The 19,190-nt window shown below is 41.8% G+C and overlaps 1 long non-coding RNA gene across 2 annotated transcripts in view; it reads left to right on the top strand.

Moving 5' to 3' along the window:
- The window catches only part of LOC127577854 (uncharacterized), a 46,411-nt gene extending 28,164 nt beyond the window's left edge, over positions 1 to 18,247 (top strand). For both annotated transcript variants that reach the window (XR_007957448.1, XR_007957449.1), the window contains exon 7: positions 17,588 to 18,247. This is a non-coding gene — a long non-coding RNA (uncharacterized LOC127577854). The remainder of the gene's footprint in view (positions 1 to 17,587) is intronic.
- The last annotated feature ends 943 nt before the right edge of the window (positions 18,248 to 19,190 follow it).

The following is a 19,190-nucleotide window of genomic DNA, read 5'->3' on the forward strand; positions in this document are numbered from 1 at the left end:
GCCCAGGGGATTTATCTACCTTTATTCGCTGTAAGGCAGCAAGCACCTCCTCCCCTTTAATCTCTATATGTTCCATGACACTACTGCTTGTTTCCCTTCCTTCCATATCCACTGTGCCAGTTTCCTGAGTAAATACTGATGCAAAAAAACTGTTTTAAGATCTCCCCCATCTCCTGAGGCTCCACACATAGACGACCACTCTGATCTTCTAGGGGACCAATTTTGTCCCTGACTATCCTTTTACTCTTAATATATTTGTAGAAACCCTTTGGGTTTACCTTCACATTATCTGCCAAAGCAACCTCATGTCTTCTTTAGGCCTTCCTGATTTCCTTCTTTAGTATTTTCTCACATTTTTTATACTCTTCAAGTACCTCATTTGTTCCTAGTTGCCTATACCTGCTAACCACCCCTGTCTTTTTCTTAACCAGATTGCCAATATCCCTTCAAAACCAAGGTTCCCTATGCTTGTTAACTTTGCCTTTAATCCTAGCAGGAACATGCAAACTCTGCACTCTCAAAATTTCGCCTTTGAAGGCCTTCCACTTACTGAACATATCCTGGCCAGAAAAAAAAACTTATCCCAATCCACTCTTCCTAGATCCTTTCTCATTTCCACAAAATTGGCCTTTCTCCAATTTAGAACCTCAACTCGAGGACCAGACCTATCCTTATCCATAATTAACTTGAAACTAATGACATTAGGGTCACTGGACCCAAAATGCTCATCTGCACATACTTCTGTCATCTGACCTGCCTGGTTCCCTAATAGGAGATCAAATATTGCATTCTCTCTCGTTGGTACCTCTATATATTGATTTAGAAAACTTTCCTGAACACATTTGACAAATTCCAAGCCATCCAGCCCTTTCACAGTGTGGGAGTCCCAGTCAATATGTGGAATATATGTTATATTTATATATATATTTACTGTCAATGGATATAATAATGCCAGAGTAAAATCTAAACAAACAAACAAATCCTCACATTAGTACTGGCCAAAATTTCTTTGCTATGTTGCGAAAGGTATCAAGTAAAATGAAACTACATTTAAATTGTCAATTAAAACAACAATGAAAGATTTCAATTTTTATTTTATGCTTTATGGCCCTTAATCCAAAAATAAACACTTCTCATTTTCTTCCACCTTTTTCTAGTCCAAAACAGTGCAAGTATATAACTCCCATCAAGCAATGAGGAACCTCGGAATAGAAAACAAAGGAAAGGAGAAATATATATTTCATTAAATGTCCACACTGAGTATACATATAAGGATGCAGGGATTTCCCTTAATCAAGCACAGGTCATAATGTAAATCAAACTCATATATGCAGAAGATGCCAAATATACTGCCTCTATAAGTAAAAATAAAGTCTTATCTCACAATAAATTTGAATGCACTTTTGATAACTTTGGGAATTTATTGCTATGGAAAATAACAAGCAATGGACAAAATGTTATGAGGGAATGTTGAATCTGAGCATCCATTCAAAATCTACACAATTTATTGGACCTTCTGTATTAGCATATTGCAAACAATGGTCAGTTAGGTGATGAATAGAATGTATTTCACTACATTTACAGTTAAGTATTAGTTTCACTTCCCATCTGAGAATGAAGTTCTTCAAATGTGATTCAGTGCAACGCAGTGGTGCTGCTAGTAGAGCAGCTGCCCCATAGTGTCAGAGGCCAAGGTTCAATCCTGACCTTGAGTGCTGACTGTGTGGATTTTGTATGTTCTCCCTGTGACCATGTGGGTTTCCCCAGGGTGCTCTGGTTTCCTCCCATATCCCAAAGGTGTGCAGGTCAGTCGGTTAATTGGCCACTGCAAATTGCCCTGAGTGTGTAGGTGAATGGTAGAATTTAGGGGGAGTTGATAGAATATAGGGAGAATGGGATTAATGTAAGATTAGTGCAAATGAGGGTTGATGGTCAGCCTGGAATCAATGGGCTGAAGGGCCTGTTCCCATGCTGTATGTCTCTATGACTCTATGACTCTTGAGCAAATAATTCCAGAATGGGATCACTAATCCTGCTTGTTCAGTATATCACAACCTAAACAGCTTTCACACCACAAATCACTGACATGATTTTCAACCAACTGATGTATTCATATGTGGTTCTAGAAAGATTAGTTGGACTTCAACTCATTTAACGGTACACACTTGCACTCTTGCTGAATTAATCTGTCACAATTGTCAATCTTGTCAGGAAAGTAGTTCTGTCAGGATTTTATAATATTCTCAGGATGCAACTGTACCTCATCTAACATTTGGTATTGGTATTGGTTTATTATTATCACTTGTACCAAGGTACAGTGAAAAACTTGTCTTGCAAACCAATCGTACAGGTCAATTCATTACACAGTGCAATTACATTGAGTTAGTACAGAGTGCATTTTATGTAGTACAGGTAAAAACAATAACAGTACAGAGTAAAGTGTCACAGCTACAGAGAAAGTGCAGTGCAATAAGGTGTAAGGTCACAACAAGGTAGATCATGAGGGCATAGTCCATTCATTGTATAAGGGAACCGTTCAATAGTCTTATCACAGTGGGGTAGAAGCTGTCCTTAAGTCTGGTGAGTATGTGCCCTCAGGCTCCTGTATCTTCTACCCAATGGAAGAGGAGAGAAGAGAGAATGTCCTGCGTGGGAGGGGTCTTTGATTATGCTGGCTGCTTCACCAAGACAACGAGAGGTAAAGACAGAGTCCAAGGAGGGGAGGCTGGTGTCCGTGATGCGCTGGGCTGTGTCCACAACTCTCTCTGCAGCTTCTTGCAGTCCTGGGCAGAGCAGTTGCCGTACCAAGCTGTGATACATCCAGATAGGATGCTTTAGCCTCAAATTTCTTTAGCCTCCTGAGGAAGTAGAGGCACTGGTGAGCTTTCTTTGCTGTTGTATCTATGTGACTTGACCAGGATAGGCTGTTGGTGCTGTTCACTCCCAGGAACTTGAAGCTCTCAACTCTCTCGACCTCAGCACCATTGATGTAGACAGGTGCATGTACACCGCCCCCTTTCCTGAAGTCAATGACCAGCTCTTTTGTTTAGATGACATTGAGGGAAAGGTTGTTTTCATGACACCATTCCACTAAGTTCTCTATCTCCTTCATGTACTCCGACTCATCGCTGTTTGAGATGCGGCCTACAACGGTGGTATCATCTGCAAACTTGTAAATGGAGTTAGAGCAGAATCTGGCCACACAGTCATGAGTGTATAGGGAGTAGAGTAAAGGGCTGAGGACACAGCCTTGTGGGGCACCAGCGTTGAGAATAATTGTGCCGGAAGTATTGCTGCCTATCCTCACTGATTGCGGTCTGTTTGTTAGAAAGCCAAGGATCCAGTTACAGAGGGAGGTGTTGTGTCCTAGGTCTTGGAGTTTGGTGACAAGCTTGATTGGGATTATTGTATTGAAGGCAGAGCCGTAGTCAATAAACAATAGTCTAACATAGGTGGCTTTACTGTCCAGATGCTCCAGAGCTGAGTGTAGGGCCAGGGAGAAGGCAAATTGCAATGGGTCCAGGTTGTCTGGGAGGCTGGAGTTGATGCGTGTCATGATCAACCTCTCAAAGCACTTCATGATGGTGGATGTCAGAGCCACTGGTTGGTAGTCATTGAGGCATGTTACCTTGCTTTTCTTCGGTACCGGGATGATAGTGGTCTTCTTAAAACAGGTGGGAACCTGAGATTGAAGCAGGGAGAGGTTAAATATGTCTGCAAGTACTTCTACCAGCTGATCAGCACAAGATCTGAGCACACGGCCAGGGCCACCATCTGGGCCAGGTGCTTTCCTCGTGTTCACTCTCCGGAAGACTGATCTTACGTCCTCCACTGTGATCACAGGTTCAGTTGCATTGGAAGCTGTCAGGGTGGATGGTGACAATCTACTTCCCTTTTGTTCAAAATGTGCGTAGAATGCGTTAAGTTCACCCGGAAGGGATGCGCTGTTGTTAACTATGCGGCCCGACTTCATCTTGTAGCCCGTTATGGCATGTAAGCCCTGCCATAACTGACAGCTGGTCAGGGACTCTATTTTGAGTCGGTATTGCCTCTTGGCATCCCTGATAGCTTTCCGAAGGTCATACCTCGATTTCTTGTACAGATCAGGATCACCAGATTTGTGTGCAGCAGTCGTCTCCTTCAGTAGGGAGTGGATCTCCCGGTTCATCCATGGTTCCCTGTTTGGGAACACTCGTATTGTCTTCTTTGGTACACAGTCCTCCACACACTTGCTGATAAAGTTTGTGATGGTGGTGGCGTACTCATCAAGGCTGTCAGCTGAGTCTTTGAACATGGACCAGTCCACTGTCTCAAAGCAGTCATGTAGGAGCTCATCTGCTTTGATGGTGGGATTTTGGAGAGAATTGTCAGTAAGTTTTGTATCTGAACTTTAATGTTAGACTGGTGAGCAACATTCCTCTGTTAATTGGGTGTGCTCATTCAGAGAGTTTAAGCATCATTTCCCCATTATGTTCCTGCTAGATTCTATATAACACACCTGCAGAACTTCATCGCCTTGCTCGTGTTTTCAAATTGCTGCTAATTGCTGAGTATCCAGTCTATTGTGACTCAGAGGTATGAAATTATTTTCAAGAGGACCACTACAGGATCACACACTGAGTGATCTTGGAGTTGAATGCTAGTCTCCACTAGGCTTCCTGCACTAAATCTTGAATCTGCTTCTTAATACGTGTGCTTTTTCTGCCAACACAAGGAAGGCCAGTTATGTAGGAAGTTGCATATCATCTATATGGATGAACTTAGAAATGTATATATATTGTAACCTGCATTATTGACTACAATATGAATTTGCGAGGAAATATTCCATGAGCAAGTACAATGACCAGAAGGTGCTTCACAGCTCATCTGGTTTTCCTTCACCCTTTTTGGAATATCACCTGATATTCCTGTCATAAACCTGGATTTTGCAGATAATTGAATTGACAGCTGCATATGGAGAATTTATGGACTTTTTCATTGTAACATAGTGATTAGAAAAGCATTTCAGCACAATACCTGTGCAGGAAATCTAGTACCTGCCTGCAGAGGAAAAACAACCAATTAGACTGAAAAATGCCGACTGAGAGTTGAGAGGCTGGAATGGATCTTTGGCATATTCAGCACTGGCAACAAAAAAAATGTTACCCACCTGAGTATTAACAGGAAGTGTAAACTATAGAATTAAAGAATAATACAAATATTACAGGGTGGAAGGAGGTCATTCTGCCTGCAATCCTGCGCTGACTTTTGTAAGAACAAAACCAGTTCATCCCATTCCCTCAACAATATTTTCCATTCAGTTCCTTTCTGAAAGCTGCAATAGAACCTGCTTCATCTGCTTTGTCGGGCAATGTAAGCGAAGAAGAGGCAGAAATATTAAATAAAGAGTGAGAGAGAAAGAGAAGCAATAGAAAAGAAGCAAGAGATTAGAGAAAGGAAATATATTGATTTTAAGTGAATACTATCTAAAGATATACTGTTGTGCAAAGTTATTTCTTTTCAGTGAGTGAACTTTCTACAAACTTGAATATCTTTTTTGACCTACAATGTGCTTTTCTAGTTATTGAACTTTGAATGGTTGGTTATCCTTGCAAATGAAACCTAATTTAGGTAGCATATTTTGAAATAAAAATAAATCATTTGACTCTGATTTATTTCCTTATTTCTTTCTGTTATTTTCCACTTGGAGTTAAAAATCAGGTTTACTCAGAAAAATATTAAACTGGCTTTGATGCACAATAACCCTGAAAACGAGGAAGGGCGAGACATTTGATTAATTGGTATCCATTGTTTCTGATGCTGCTTGGAGACAGAAATAGCATTGGATGCAAGGCTGCATACTTCTGCTTTGAATTGTGTCAGCTGACATTGGTGACATATCAATAATGCTGATAACATCCACTGAATGTATATAGAGTGGGCAGATCATGCCCTTAGTCGGTATTTGATGGCAATGCCACCATTTTGTTTTTTAACTTATATGGCTTTATATGCAGATGGTATGACTCTTGTGTGGTATCTTCTATATTTGTCTCAAATAGTAAAAGTACAATAGGGAATAATTCATCAAAAACCAAAGGATTTCATGATGACTTTAAGGCGTCTGCACAAAAGAGCTGCTCCGAGACATGGGTGGATTACTAGGCATTCCTCTTGTAAAGTAGCATTAGAGAGCAGGAGAGAGCATGGAGAACAGGAACAGCTGGGAAGAGAGAGAGCAGAAGTTGTGTCAGCAGGAAGCTGCATCTGTGCAGGGTGTTCAATGAACAACCCACCTATCTGATCTAGAATAAGGAACGATACACAATATGTTTGTGCTTTAATATTAATGCCGTACCCTCAGAGAAATCTACCACATGATGCAGCCACATAACAATCTTAGATCAGGACAAGGACCATATTTCAGTGGCTGCCACGATGACAATACAGTGAATTCCATGCTCCTCACTCCTTCTAGTCTGGAGCTGGACATGTCTGCAATATATCATAGTTTGTCACCCACTTTGGTTTAAGGGAGAAAGTTGAGGCACTCTATTAAGATTTCAACATATGCCATGACACAGTGGGTGGAGAATACTACCTTTCGAGGAATGTAGGCATCTCTTGGTGCATGGCTGCACTCATTGCATGTACACCCTTTTGCAGACACTGTCAACTCTTCCATGCATGGAAACCAAAATGTTTCCCTCAATGACCAGCTGGTGCTCGACCATGGGCAAAGAGTCATGCAGATCAATGGCACGTATCTAGAGGCATCAGCATGTGAGCCAGCTCAACAATCCACAGGTACAGGTCCTTGTCTATCCACTAACCTTATGGTTCATGAATCTGGTTTGGAGCACAGAAACACATGTGTACTACTTATTCAACGGCCACGGCCAAGAAAGCTCACCAGTGCCTCTACTTCCTCAGGAGGCTAAAGAAATTTGGTTTGTCCCCTTTGACTCTCACCAACTTTTACTGATGCACCATAGAAAGCATCCTATCTGGATGTATCACGGCTTGGTATGGCAACTGCTCTGCCCATGACTGCAAGAAACTGCAGAGAGTTGTGAACACAGCCCAGCGCATGACGAACACCAGCCTCCCCTCCTTGGACTCTGTCTTTACCTCTCGTTGTCTTGGCGAAGCAGCCAGCATAATCAAAGACCCCACCCACCCAGGACATTCTCTCTTCTCTCCTCTTTCATCGGGCAGAAGATCCAGGAGCCTGAGGGCACGTACCCACCAGACTTAAGGACAGTTTCTACCCCACTGTGATAAGACTGTTATACAATGAGATGGGCTATGACTTCATGACCTACCTTGTTGTGACCTTGCACCTTATTGCACTGCACTTTCTCTGTAGCTGTGACACTTTACTCTGTACTGTTATTGGTTTTACCTGTACTACATCTATGCACTCTGTACTAATTCAATGTAACTGCACTGTGTGATGAATTGACCTGTACGATTGGTATGCAAGACAAGTTTTTCTCTGTACCTCGGTACAAGTGACAATAATAAACCAATACCAATACCAATACGGGTGACATGGCATCACATGAATTGTAATAAAGCAGACCATTAGCAAGATGTCCCTGGAGGAGGCCTGCAGCTGGATATGGAGTGGCCTACTGGATGCTGTATAATCTCACCACCACAAGTGGATAGCCCCGGCCACAGCTAAGGACCAATTCGCTGAAGAACTGGAAGATGAAGAAAATTAGTGGAACTGGAAGTAGACTGTACAGAACTTTTACCTGGTAACTGGGAAGAGCTAATCTGAATGCAGTGCTGGAACCAAAGCCACCATTCCCTACTCGCCAGCAGTCCCATACTTTATCTTTCCACAGGCATTGAAAATCACAGCTTCCACTTGGCCACAATTTAAATATAAAAACCACCACAAAAGAAACATTCCAAACCAGTTTCATAAAATAAAGGATGGCAAACTAATCACCCTTGTACATTTTTTGGTGTCAATATTCCATATGCCTTCACTTCCTAGGCCCAGACATAGATAGCAAATGATCATTGATTTCTTTTAGTCATTGAATTATACAGCAAGGGACCAGGCTTTTTGGCCTAACATGTCCACGCCAGTCAGTGGGCACCCATCCATATTAATCCCAGCTTCTAGCACCTGGCCTACAGCTTTCTATGCCTAGGTGATTCAATTGCTCATCCAGACACTTCTGAAATGTTGCCAGTGACTCTGCTTCCACCACTCTCTCAGGCAGTGTATTCCACTTACTGACCAGTCTCTGGGTGAAAAAGGTTCCTCTCAGATCCCCTCTAAATCTCTTACTCAATGTACTCTAGTTTTATCTACCTTTGATATGGGGAAAAGTTTCACGCAGTCTGCCATATCCTCATAATTTCAATATCTTCTCTTAACCTCCTCTGCTTCAGAGAAATCAGACCTAGTGTTTCCAGTCCCTCCTCATAACTGAAACGTTCCATTCCAGGCAACATTCTGATGACTCTCCTATGTACCCTCTCCGGAGTTATCACACCTTCCCTATTTCAGGGTGACCAGAACTGCAGTTCACCAGCTAAGATCTGATCAATGTTTCATAAAGTTGGAGCATAACCTCCCTGCTCTTATATTCAATACTCCAAAGACCATTACAAGCCGATTTCTCCATAGGGCAGGAATGTCTGTTTTCTCTAGTAACTCATATCACTTTGCTCGACATACACTTGCCATAATTCTTTCATTTCATTGAGTAATCATCCTAACACTACCCATAATTAAACTAATGGAATATATACTGTATCCAGTCATTAATGAATGCCATTGAAACATTTTATTATTATTATTATTACTAGCTTGAAAAGTGATTTAAAAATGTCTTGGATAATTTGCATAAAGTTAGATTTCCACAAGTCAGGTCATTTGTTACCCGGAGAACCCTGTACACCATATAGCTTCACAACTGTGTTATCTACCTACTATGGCACCTTCAAAGATATGTGGACTTGTACACCAAGCTCCTTTTGTTGCTCAGTACTCCCTGGAACCCTATCATTCATGGTGTATGTCCTAGCCTCATTAGTACTCCCAAATGCATTACCACATATTTATCTGGATTAAGCTCCATTTGCCATTTCTCAGCTCATTTCACCAATACATTTATATCGCCCCGTAGCCAAAGACTATCCTGCATACTATTAATAACTCCGCTAATCTTCATGTCATCTGTGAACCTGCTGATCATGTCTCCTGCATCCACATCCAAATCATTCACATATATTACAAACAGTAAGAGTCCCAGCACTGATCCCTGTGGAACACCACTAGTCACAGGCATCCAATCACAAAAACAAACCTTTATCATCTGTTTCTTGTTGCTAAGCCAGTTTTGGATCCAATTGATCAACTTACCCTGGATTCAATAGGCTCGAACCTTTTGGACCAGTCTCCCATGTGGGACCTTGCCAAAGGCCTTAAGTCCATGTAAACCATATCTACTGCACTGCCTTCATCACTACACTGTTACCTCTTCAAAAAATTCAATCAGATTGGTCAGAAAGGATCTACTTCTGACAAAGCCATGCTGGCTATCTCTGATTAGTCCGTGCCTTTCCAAATCAACATTAATCCTGTCCCTCAGAATTTTTCTTAATAACTTCCTGCTACTGATGTTAGGCTCACAGGTCTGTAATTACCAGGTTTTTCCCTGCTGCCTTTCTTGAAAAGGGGACCATATTTGCCATCCTCCAGTTATCTGGTACCTCACTAGTGTTCAGTGAAGATTTAAGTCTCAGCCAAATCCCCACCAATCTCTTCCCTTGCCTCCCATCTCATCTGGCCCTGGGGATTTAGCCACCATTAAACCTGATAATGCATCGAGTACCCCCTCTTCATATATGGAGACTTGCACTAAAATTTCACTTCCCCTTTGCTGAATCTTCCAACTACAAAGTATGTTTCCTTTGTGAATACCAATAAAAAAATATTTACTTTGGAACTCACCTAGACCTTCTAGCTCCACACACAGATTGCCTCTGTTGTCCCTAATGGACTCTACTCTTTCCCTGGTTACTCTTTTGCCCTTAATATACTTATAAAACTCCTTTGGATTTACCTTAATCCTTTCTGCCAATAATATCTTGTGAACCCTCTTTGCCTTCCTAATTCCTTGTTAAGCACCTCCCTACACTTCTTATATTCAGACTGGGTCTCCCCCCTCTATGGTTCTCAGTATCTTCCATAAACTTCCTTTTTTCTTTTTATCCAGCTCTCGTTCTCCCTTGAAATCCAGGTTTTTTAACCTTGGCTTTCACCCTTACAGGAACATGTTGGCCCTGAACTCTTCCTATTTCTCTTTGAATGGTTACATCTGCTGTGCAGTTATAAACCTACCTGCAAGTAGAAGCTCCCAGTTTACCTTTGCCAGGTCCTGTCTTATTTTAATGAAATTGGCCTTCTCCCAATTTAAGACTTTTATTCCTGGATTTAAATTAATTCTCTTATGGAATCTGGGCATCACCAGCAAGATCAACATTTATTCCTGATTACCCTTGAAAAGGTGATAGTGAGCTGTCTTAATGAACCAATGGAGTCCTTCTGGGGAAGGTACCTCCACAATGTTGTTGAGTTTGGAGTTCCATGATTTCCAAGGTTTCGATCCTGGGCATGATGAAGCATGAGAAATATACTTCCAAGCCAATATGGTGCATAACCCAGAGGCGAACCTGCAGTTACTGGTGTTCTCATTTGCCTGCTGTTCATATCTTTCTTGGTGATAGAGGCCATTGGTTTGGTGGGGTGACACTGTGGTGCATAGTAAAACTGCTATCTCAGACCTCCAGCAATTCAGGTTCAATCCCGCTCCTGCCCTCCATTGCTGTCTGTGTTCATGTTCTCCCCGTGACCACTCTGGTTTCATTCCACCTCCCAAAGGAGTGCAGGTTGATGGGTTAATTGGCTACTGTAAATTGCTCCTGGTGTGTAAGTGAATAGTATAATCTGGGGGTTGTTACGGACTCAGTGAATGTCCCTTTTAGATAGGTGTGTGTGTGTGTGTGTGTGTGTGTGTGTGTGTGTGTGTAGGGTGTGCTTATGTCAATAGAAGATAAAGGACGTAATGACGTTGTTGAAGAAAGCAGAAGAAGAAAGAGAGAGAGAGAGAGAAGGGAGAGAGACACCAGCCTGCTAGTGTTCTCTATCGATGGATGAGAAACAATAACTGTGTCTGCCACTGAAATCCATGTATGGAAGTTGGAAGTAATCCGGTGGAGTTCACTTTATTGCTGACCTGTAGAAGGAAACAGGTATTTGTGTGGACGACCATGATTCGGATGCTTTTCGGGGTGAGGAAGTCACTACCGAGTAAACACTGAAGTGTCATTTGGGTTCCATCGTGGAACATTTGGATTTCGTAATTACTCTCTCTATGTTTCTCTACATCTACGTGTTATCTTCAGACAACGGTGGTTGTTGAAGAAGCCCTTGCTCATGTTTTACCTTATGGCTTGCGGAACTGAACTTTAAGAACCATTCCTGAACTTGGAGTTTGGGACTTTGTCACACACGCACGAAGAGCTTAGTTTTGGGGTTAACGTTCAAGGTTTAACATTTTTGAATTCTAACATACTAACATTTTTACTTTTATTTTACGTATTATTATAAGTAGTGATTAATAAAATAGTTTTTAACACTGAATCATGCTCAGTGTGTTTCTTTTGTTGCTGGCTCGTGACAGGGTAGTTGATAGGAATAGCGTAGGAGTAGCAGGCACGGTAGTGTAGCGGTTAGCGTAACGCTTTACAGCACCAGCGACCCGGGTTCAATTCCGGCCACTGTCTGTAAGGAGTTTGTATGTTCTCCCCGCATCTGAGTGGGTTTCCTCCAGGTGCTCCGGTTTCCTCCCACATTCCAAAGACATACGGGTTAGGAAGTTGTGGGCATGCTATGTTGGCGCTGGAAGCGTGGCGACACTTTCAGACTGCCCCCAGAACATTCTACGCAAAAGATGTATTTCACCGTGTGTTTCGATGTACATGTGACTAATAAAGATATCTTATCTTAGTGTACAGTAAATGGGTGTTTGATGGCAGCACATACTTGGGGCCTGTTTCCATGGAAATAAAGAAAAGTATGTAATCTTATTGAATGACTTGTGTGTTTTACACAAGTTACACAGTGCAGCCAATGGTTAAGGGAGTGAATGTTTAAGTTGGTGGATCAGGTGTCGATCACGTGGAGGAGATTGCAGATGACCTGAGAGGACCAGCAGATGCACAGCTACAGTTTACACTATATTGGAATGGTTACCGACAGTGTGTGCTGAGTAGCCGACTTGCAACAGCTGGGGTACTGGTGGAGTGATGTGGTGAGGAGTACAGTGTGTTACATACCAGCAACAATAGAAACACACCGAGTCATGTACAAGTGTTAAAAACTATTTTATTAATAACTACTTATGATAATAAGAAAAGTAAAAATGTTAGATATCAAATATAATCCCCAAAACTAAACTCAAACTCAAACTCTAAGTTCAGGAATAGCTCTCAAAGTTCAGTTCAGCAAGTCATAAGGTGAAACATGAGCAAAGGCTTTTACAAAGCCACCGTTGACTGAAGAGAAAATGTAGAGAGAATATAGAGAGAGAAATTACGAAATCCACATGTTCCACAATGGAACCCATTTGACACCTCAATCACTGATGATCTCCATTGCTTTGTGCCAAGGTATCTACCACCCTGTAGGGCATTCGAGACGTGACCATCCACACAAATACCTGTTTCCCTCTACAGGTTAATGGCAAAGTGGACTCCACGTGTTTGCTCCAAAAATCCATACATGGATTGTAGTGACGGACACAGTTATTTTTCTTCATCCATGGATACAGAGATCAGCAGTCAGTGACTCTCTCTCTCTCTCTCTCTCTCTTTTGACACTGACTCACTGAGCAAAAACGTCAGCACGTTGTAATCTTGCTGTCGTGATGACACCACACACACACCACTACTCTACTGTGCTATGTCTTAAAGGGACATTCACCAACTAGCAACCTGATCCATAACAAGTGAATGATATCAGTCGAGAGAGGATGGCAGGTCCATGCATTACCACTCTCCAGAGAGGTGCTACAACACTCCTAGGTCAGGTTGTTGAAATGGTGTGACACTGTTGAAGCTACCTTTGAACACAGTCTTCCACAGATGTCATATCAGCAGCAGTCTGAACTTTTACAGCTGCAAATTAACCGTGCACAATATGAGTCTGAGCTTTCACTGCAGCAGTGATCTTTGCTCTTTGCGCTGAAATAGATGCTTTGCTATTGGTTTTCAGTTGCCACAGCATGGTCATGCCCATGAGCTGGTCACCATTTCAATGCTGGAAAGGGTGGGCGCTGACCTTTCTGCAAAGCCCTGTGATATGTTGACGCTGCAGTCCTTCATGATCCATGACATCAAGTGCAGCCTTTTTGTCAGGTCCTGTACACGGCATTTTACTGTGTATATGCTTCAGCCTTCTACTCCAGGCTGCCTCATTGAATCCCTCCCCTCATTCTTCTGTACAACCTGCATGCTTCCTTCTGGCAAGCTGATACTTGTGTTATCAATGCTACACACAATGGCTACAGACCACTCACACCCAGATCCTCACAGTGTACAGAGGCTCTAACTCAGATATGCACGGTTTCAGTATCCAATTGCGAAGCCAAGTGATGGTTCTCCATTTTCTTCATCGCTGTTTTCTTGCTCTTCCCACATTACCTGCTTGTATCTGAACATAGAACATAGAACATAGAATACTACAGCACTGTACAGGCCCTTCGGCCCACAATGTTGTGCCGACATTTTATCCTGCTCGAAGATCTATCTAACCCTTCCATCCCACATAGCCCCCTATTCTTCTATCGTTCATGTGTCAATCTGAGAGTCTCTTAAATGTCCCTAATGTATCTGCCCCCACAACCTCTGCAGGCAGTGTGTTCCACGCACCCACCACTCTCTGTGTAAAAAACTTACCCCTGACATCCCCCTTATACCTTCCTCCAATCACGTTAAAATTATGTCCCCTCGTGTTAGCCATTGTCGCACTGGGGAAAAGTCAGAAAGGAAATCAGCACAGGGGTGAGATGTGGAAAAATGTAAGAGGATTATTGTTATACCCTCTGAACCTTATTTATCAGAAGAGAGTGTGGTATGAGAGGGAAGTATGATGTGAGAGCAAGGGTTAGGTGTGAGCATTTTCAGTCATTTCTGCTATTCTTGACCATGACGTAAAAAGTTATCATTCCCATAATCATGAACACTCTCTCTTCCATGAAGGGTAAACACGTGTAGTCATGCCTGTACTCCCCAGTAGTAGTCTCCACTACCTCTGGCTGTGTACTAACTTGCAGGAGAAAGGGAACAGTGTCAAGTAGTGTCTAGCAATCTGATTTGGCCATCATGGTGGAAGAGCTGCCTCGTCTGCAAGCTGTGAATGTTGGGTATGAGGCCAGCATCCGACTTAAGCGTATAATGGTGCATTGAATCACTTACTTGAATTGTGACAAAGATTTTTCATAGAAGAAAGGTTACTGTGTGGCGAATTGAGCACAGGCTGACAGGTGCATTTGGAAGTAGATGGTATTTCAAGACGCACTGAATAACTTTGCAAGATCATTGAACTTCTTCATGCAATGCGACCAGGTTCTTGGCATTAGACTTCTTCCATTGATCTCCATGCCCTTCTGCTTCCACTGCCTTCCAGGCAGGTCCTGGCCTTCTGTGGATACAGGGCATTCCTCCTTTTCTCCACTAAAGCATCCAGACCTGAGAATGCACTCTATCCCACGTTGTCACTGTTCCCCAGTTCAGATCCACTTCCTCCATGATTGCCAGCACCTATTCTAGGAACAATTCATCTCCCCTTTAAGAAATGCAGGATAGTTGTTAACTGCAACTGCACACAAAAATCATAATAATGAGCCGACAGCAAAAAGTTGTTACAATGGCTGCATTGAAATGTACAGGCATGTTTCAGTATAATCTCCAGATCTGTTTCTGGGACGACCTAATTTAGCCCTTCTATGCCCGCAGCAAATATTGGAGGTGAGAGGACATTTTGCTGAAGGCAACCATCTTGTGGGATTTATATGAACATGCATTTGATCGCCTGTGTCATTTCTTAGGAATTGCATACTTAAATTTCCTTTGACCCATTAATAATTTGAATTCATTTTTTTATCCTATCAAGTTCTAAGTCTGTAGTCCAGCTGAAGCCACTACAGGGATAGAGATAGGCCAAAAGGATTATACAGCTGTTGAGGATCCTACCACACAAACTTGCCTCTGTGTGACCTTGTGCCAAGCTGTGAAATATAGCAGAGACAACTGCTTTGTTGGTGTTTGATGAGTGCAGCCTGTAACTAATACAAGCCCTCTACCATTGTTAGTGTTGCTTGTCTGTTTAATAAATTTGTTTAGCAGTTATTACATCAAAAACAAGGTCTATTGGAGTATTTATTTTATCACCTAATGAAGCTGCAATTGATTTTGTGTGGGTGTATGACATAACCAGTAAGGCAAAACAATGAGGGCTTTCAGTTTGAAACACATCTTAAAGCTGTTTAGTTCATTCACTAAGCTCTCTCCTCAGCAGTTGTTTTAATTGATGGTTTATCAAATTATATTTGTGTAATGAATGAGGATCTTAAAAATATTTGTAGCATGCTTTGAGTTATCCTTCATAATAACAAAACAGTTGTCCATGAATGTGTATAAATACAGTTGGAAATAGTTATCAACATGTTGCTCAGAATATAAAGCTGAACCAGAGTCTGCCATATAATTACCATGGAAAATCCAGAACATGTTTGTTTGGCAGCTTAATTTTAGTTTAATATCATTAGCACATGAATTGAACTGGAATAGATTTAAATATTAACCAACTAACTACTACACAACAACCTACATATCTCCTGAAAAGGAATTCACATTTATACAAATGCATGAATGCTTAGAATACTGAAATCTGAAACAGAAGCAAGAGAGGTTGGACTCATGGAGAAGTTATTATTATAGATCGATGACCTTTCAGTAGAACTGATTTGGACCTGCTGAGTTTTTCCAGCTTTGTGATTTGTATTTAGGAATTTACATTCCATATATTTGCCAAGATAAGGCCCTTCTGCAGAAAATGAAAATAAAAACAAAACTGCAGATGCTGGAAATTAAAAATAAAACCAGAAAATATTGGAAACACTCAGTGGATCAGGCAGTATCTATGGAAAGAGAAGCAGAACTAATGTTTCAGATCAAAACCTTTCATCAGAACCTTATAAAAGGTCCTACTACAACCTGCAGCACCTGCTATTTCTCAGGTAAGCTTATTTAATTATTATATTCTAATAATAATAGTATACATTCCATGAATTCATGTTCCACCTTATTACAGCAAATTTGATTGTTCAGTCTATATATATTCTGTATATATGTTAGGGCCTCCCATGATTACTGCATTACCCCTGTCACACCTACCCCTTATTTTTACTACTTGGTGGTCTATAAATAACTCTTCCAATGTTTTTTCCCCTCTGAGGCAGCACAGTAGTGTGGCGGTTAGCGTAACGTTATTACAGCGCCAGCGATCGGGATTCAATTCCTGCTGCTGTCTGTAGGGGGTTTATACGTTCTCCCCATGACTGCGTGGGTTTCCTCCGGGTGCTCCGGATTCCTCCCATATTCCAAAGATGTACGGGTTAGTGGGTTAACATGGGTATAATTGGGCGGTGCGGGCTCACTGGGCTGGAAGGGCCTGTTATCGTGCTGTATAAATACATTTCTTTTAAAGTTTGAATGTTTGATACTTTTCAGCATGACCTAGATTGATTCTGTTTCTACATCCTGATTTGTCAAGCTGAGATCATTTCTCACCATTGCACTGATCCTTATTAATAGTGCTTAATAATTCTGCATCCGCACAAGTGTATGAATGTCGATTGAATTGAGGGTATAGAGAGTTTTGATATATGAGTTTTGATTTTTGAAATACCCGACAACATTTCATGGAAATTTATTAAAGTATGTCAAATAAATTGACATAGAGAAGGCCAGCAATAAAAAAATTAAAATGATCATGCTAATAAGGCAGAAAATGGATTTCACGTACCTATTATGAATTAATTGTAAAAATAATAAATGTAATATTGATCTGAAATACTTCTGATTCCTAACATGAAAACTTTAAAATATATGTAAAATGCTCCTACTTGCAGTTATTTAGAGGCCTTAATATTTACCCAAGACTGATGAACTCACTACTCTTATGCCTCACTCTTGTTCCAACTATTCCTCAATCTAAGTCAATGACCGAAAAATGGAAGCCACGATAGGTAGGTAAGGTTAAATAAAGACACAGCACGATGACCTTGAAGGATGCATCTGCAAGTTCGAAAATATTTCAGACTCTGCTGAGCAACGTAACAATGAGATCCTTTTATGTGAGTGTTCCTTCAAATAATGTTATGGTCAATGCTAGTTGGACTACCAAAATCCCTGTATGATGGGAAGGAAATGTACACATTTCCATCCAAAATGATCCACCTGACATATTGGCTAAAGAAATGTAATATGAGCTCTTGCTCATTGTTGTTGGCAGAACTTCAGATGGCGATGAGGAGGTGTACAGGAGTGAGATAGATCGGCTGATTGAGTAGTGTCACAACAACAACCTCGCACTCAATGTCAGCAGGACCAAGGAGTTGATTGTGGACTTCAGGAAGGAGAAGTTGGGAGAAAACACACCAGTCCTCAGGGGTCAACGGTGGAAAGGGCGAGCAGCTTCAAGCTCCTGGATGTCAACATCTCAGAGGATCTATCCTGGGCCCAATACATTGATGCAATCATGGAGAAGGCACGCCAATGGCTCTACTTCATTAGGAGTTTGAGGAAGTTTGGTATGTCACCAAAGACTACTGCAAATTTCTGTAAATGTACAGTGGAGAGTATTCTGACTGGTTGAATCACAGCCTGGTATAGATGCTCCAATGTGCAGGATTGAGAGAGGCTGCAGAAAGTTGTAGACTCAGCCAGCTCCATCACGGGCACAACCCTCCCCACTATGGAAGATATCTTCATGAGCCGGTACCTCAAGAAGGCGGCAACCATCATTAAGAACCCTAGCCACCCAAGACATGCCCTCTTCACGTTACTACCATCAGGGAGGAGGTACAGGAGCCAGAAGACCCACACTCAACGGCTTAGGAACAGCTTCTTCCCCTCCACCATCAGATTTCTGAACGGTCCATGAACCCATGAACATTACTTCATTATTCCTTTGTTTTGCACTGTTTGTCTATCTATCTATCTATCTATCTATCTATCTATCTATCTATCTATCTATCTATCTATCTATCTATCTAATTCATTAATTAATTCTTTCATTATTAATTTACAGTAATTTCATGCTTTTGCACTGTACTGCTGCAAGACAACAAATTTCATGGCATATAAGTCAGTAATAATGAACCTGATTCTGATTCTGAATGATTGTTATGCCACTATAAGATTCCCATTCAATCTTGAAATGTGAATGGAATCTCAGAATAAATGCCTTTTAATCCCAGAATAAATGCTGCTCGTTTTCAGTGAGCAGGAGCCAGGACTTGGAACGAGAGGCGGGAGTTTTCAAAAGAGATGAGTCTCTGCGCTTGGAGTTCATTTTCAGTGAACGGGACCATTAAAAAAGCACACTTGCATATTGTCAGTAATAATAGGCTAATTAGCTAATCAGCAGCAGCCAATAAAAAGAAGCTAGGGTTAAGCGGAGCTGCCATTTTGGAGTGGCCATTGTTGGAGTGGTTCAGTGGGGGCTGAAGCTTTGGCTCAAGAGGTTTCGGCGAGAAGAGGCTGAGTAAGTGACCTAGATGTGGTGAGTGCGAGTGGCTCTTTAGAAAGAAAGGTTTCAGTAAGAAGGCACAGGTAAGAACAGGTAAGGTCTTTATTTTGTCATCTGTAAATCCTTAGTCCTTGATTCAGTGTAGGCAGGATGGCAGTTAGGGCAGTGGAATGCTCCTCCTGCAAGATGTGGGATGGCAAGGAACCTCACAGTCTCCCTGATCACTACATCTGCAGGAAGCACACCCAGCTGCAGCTCCTGGCTTCAGAAAGATGGGTGACCACCATGAGAAGTAAGGGGAGCAAACTGTCAATGTGGGGTTCCCCTGTGGCCATACCCCTCAGCAACAAGTATACCCCTTTGG

The sequence above is a fragment of the Pristis pectinata genome, chromosome 14, assembly GCF_009764475.1.
Source record: "Pristis pectinata isolate sPriPec2 chromosome 14, sPriPec2.1.pri, whole genome shotgun sequence".
Taxonomy (NCBI): Eukaryota; Metazoa; Chordata; class Chondrichthyes; order Rhinopristiformes; family Pristidae; genus Pristis; species Pristis pectinata.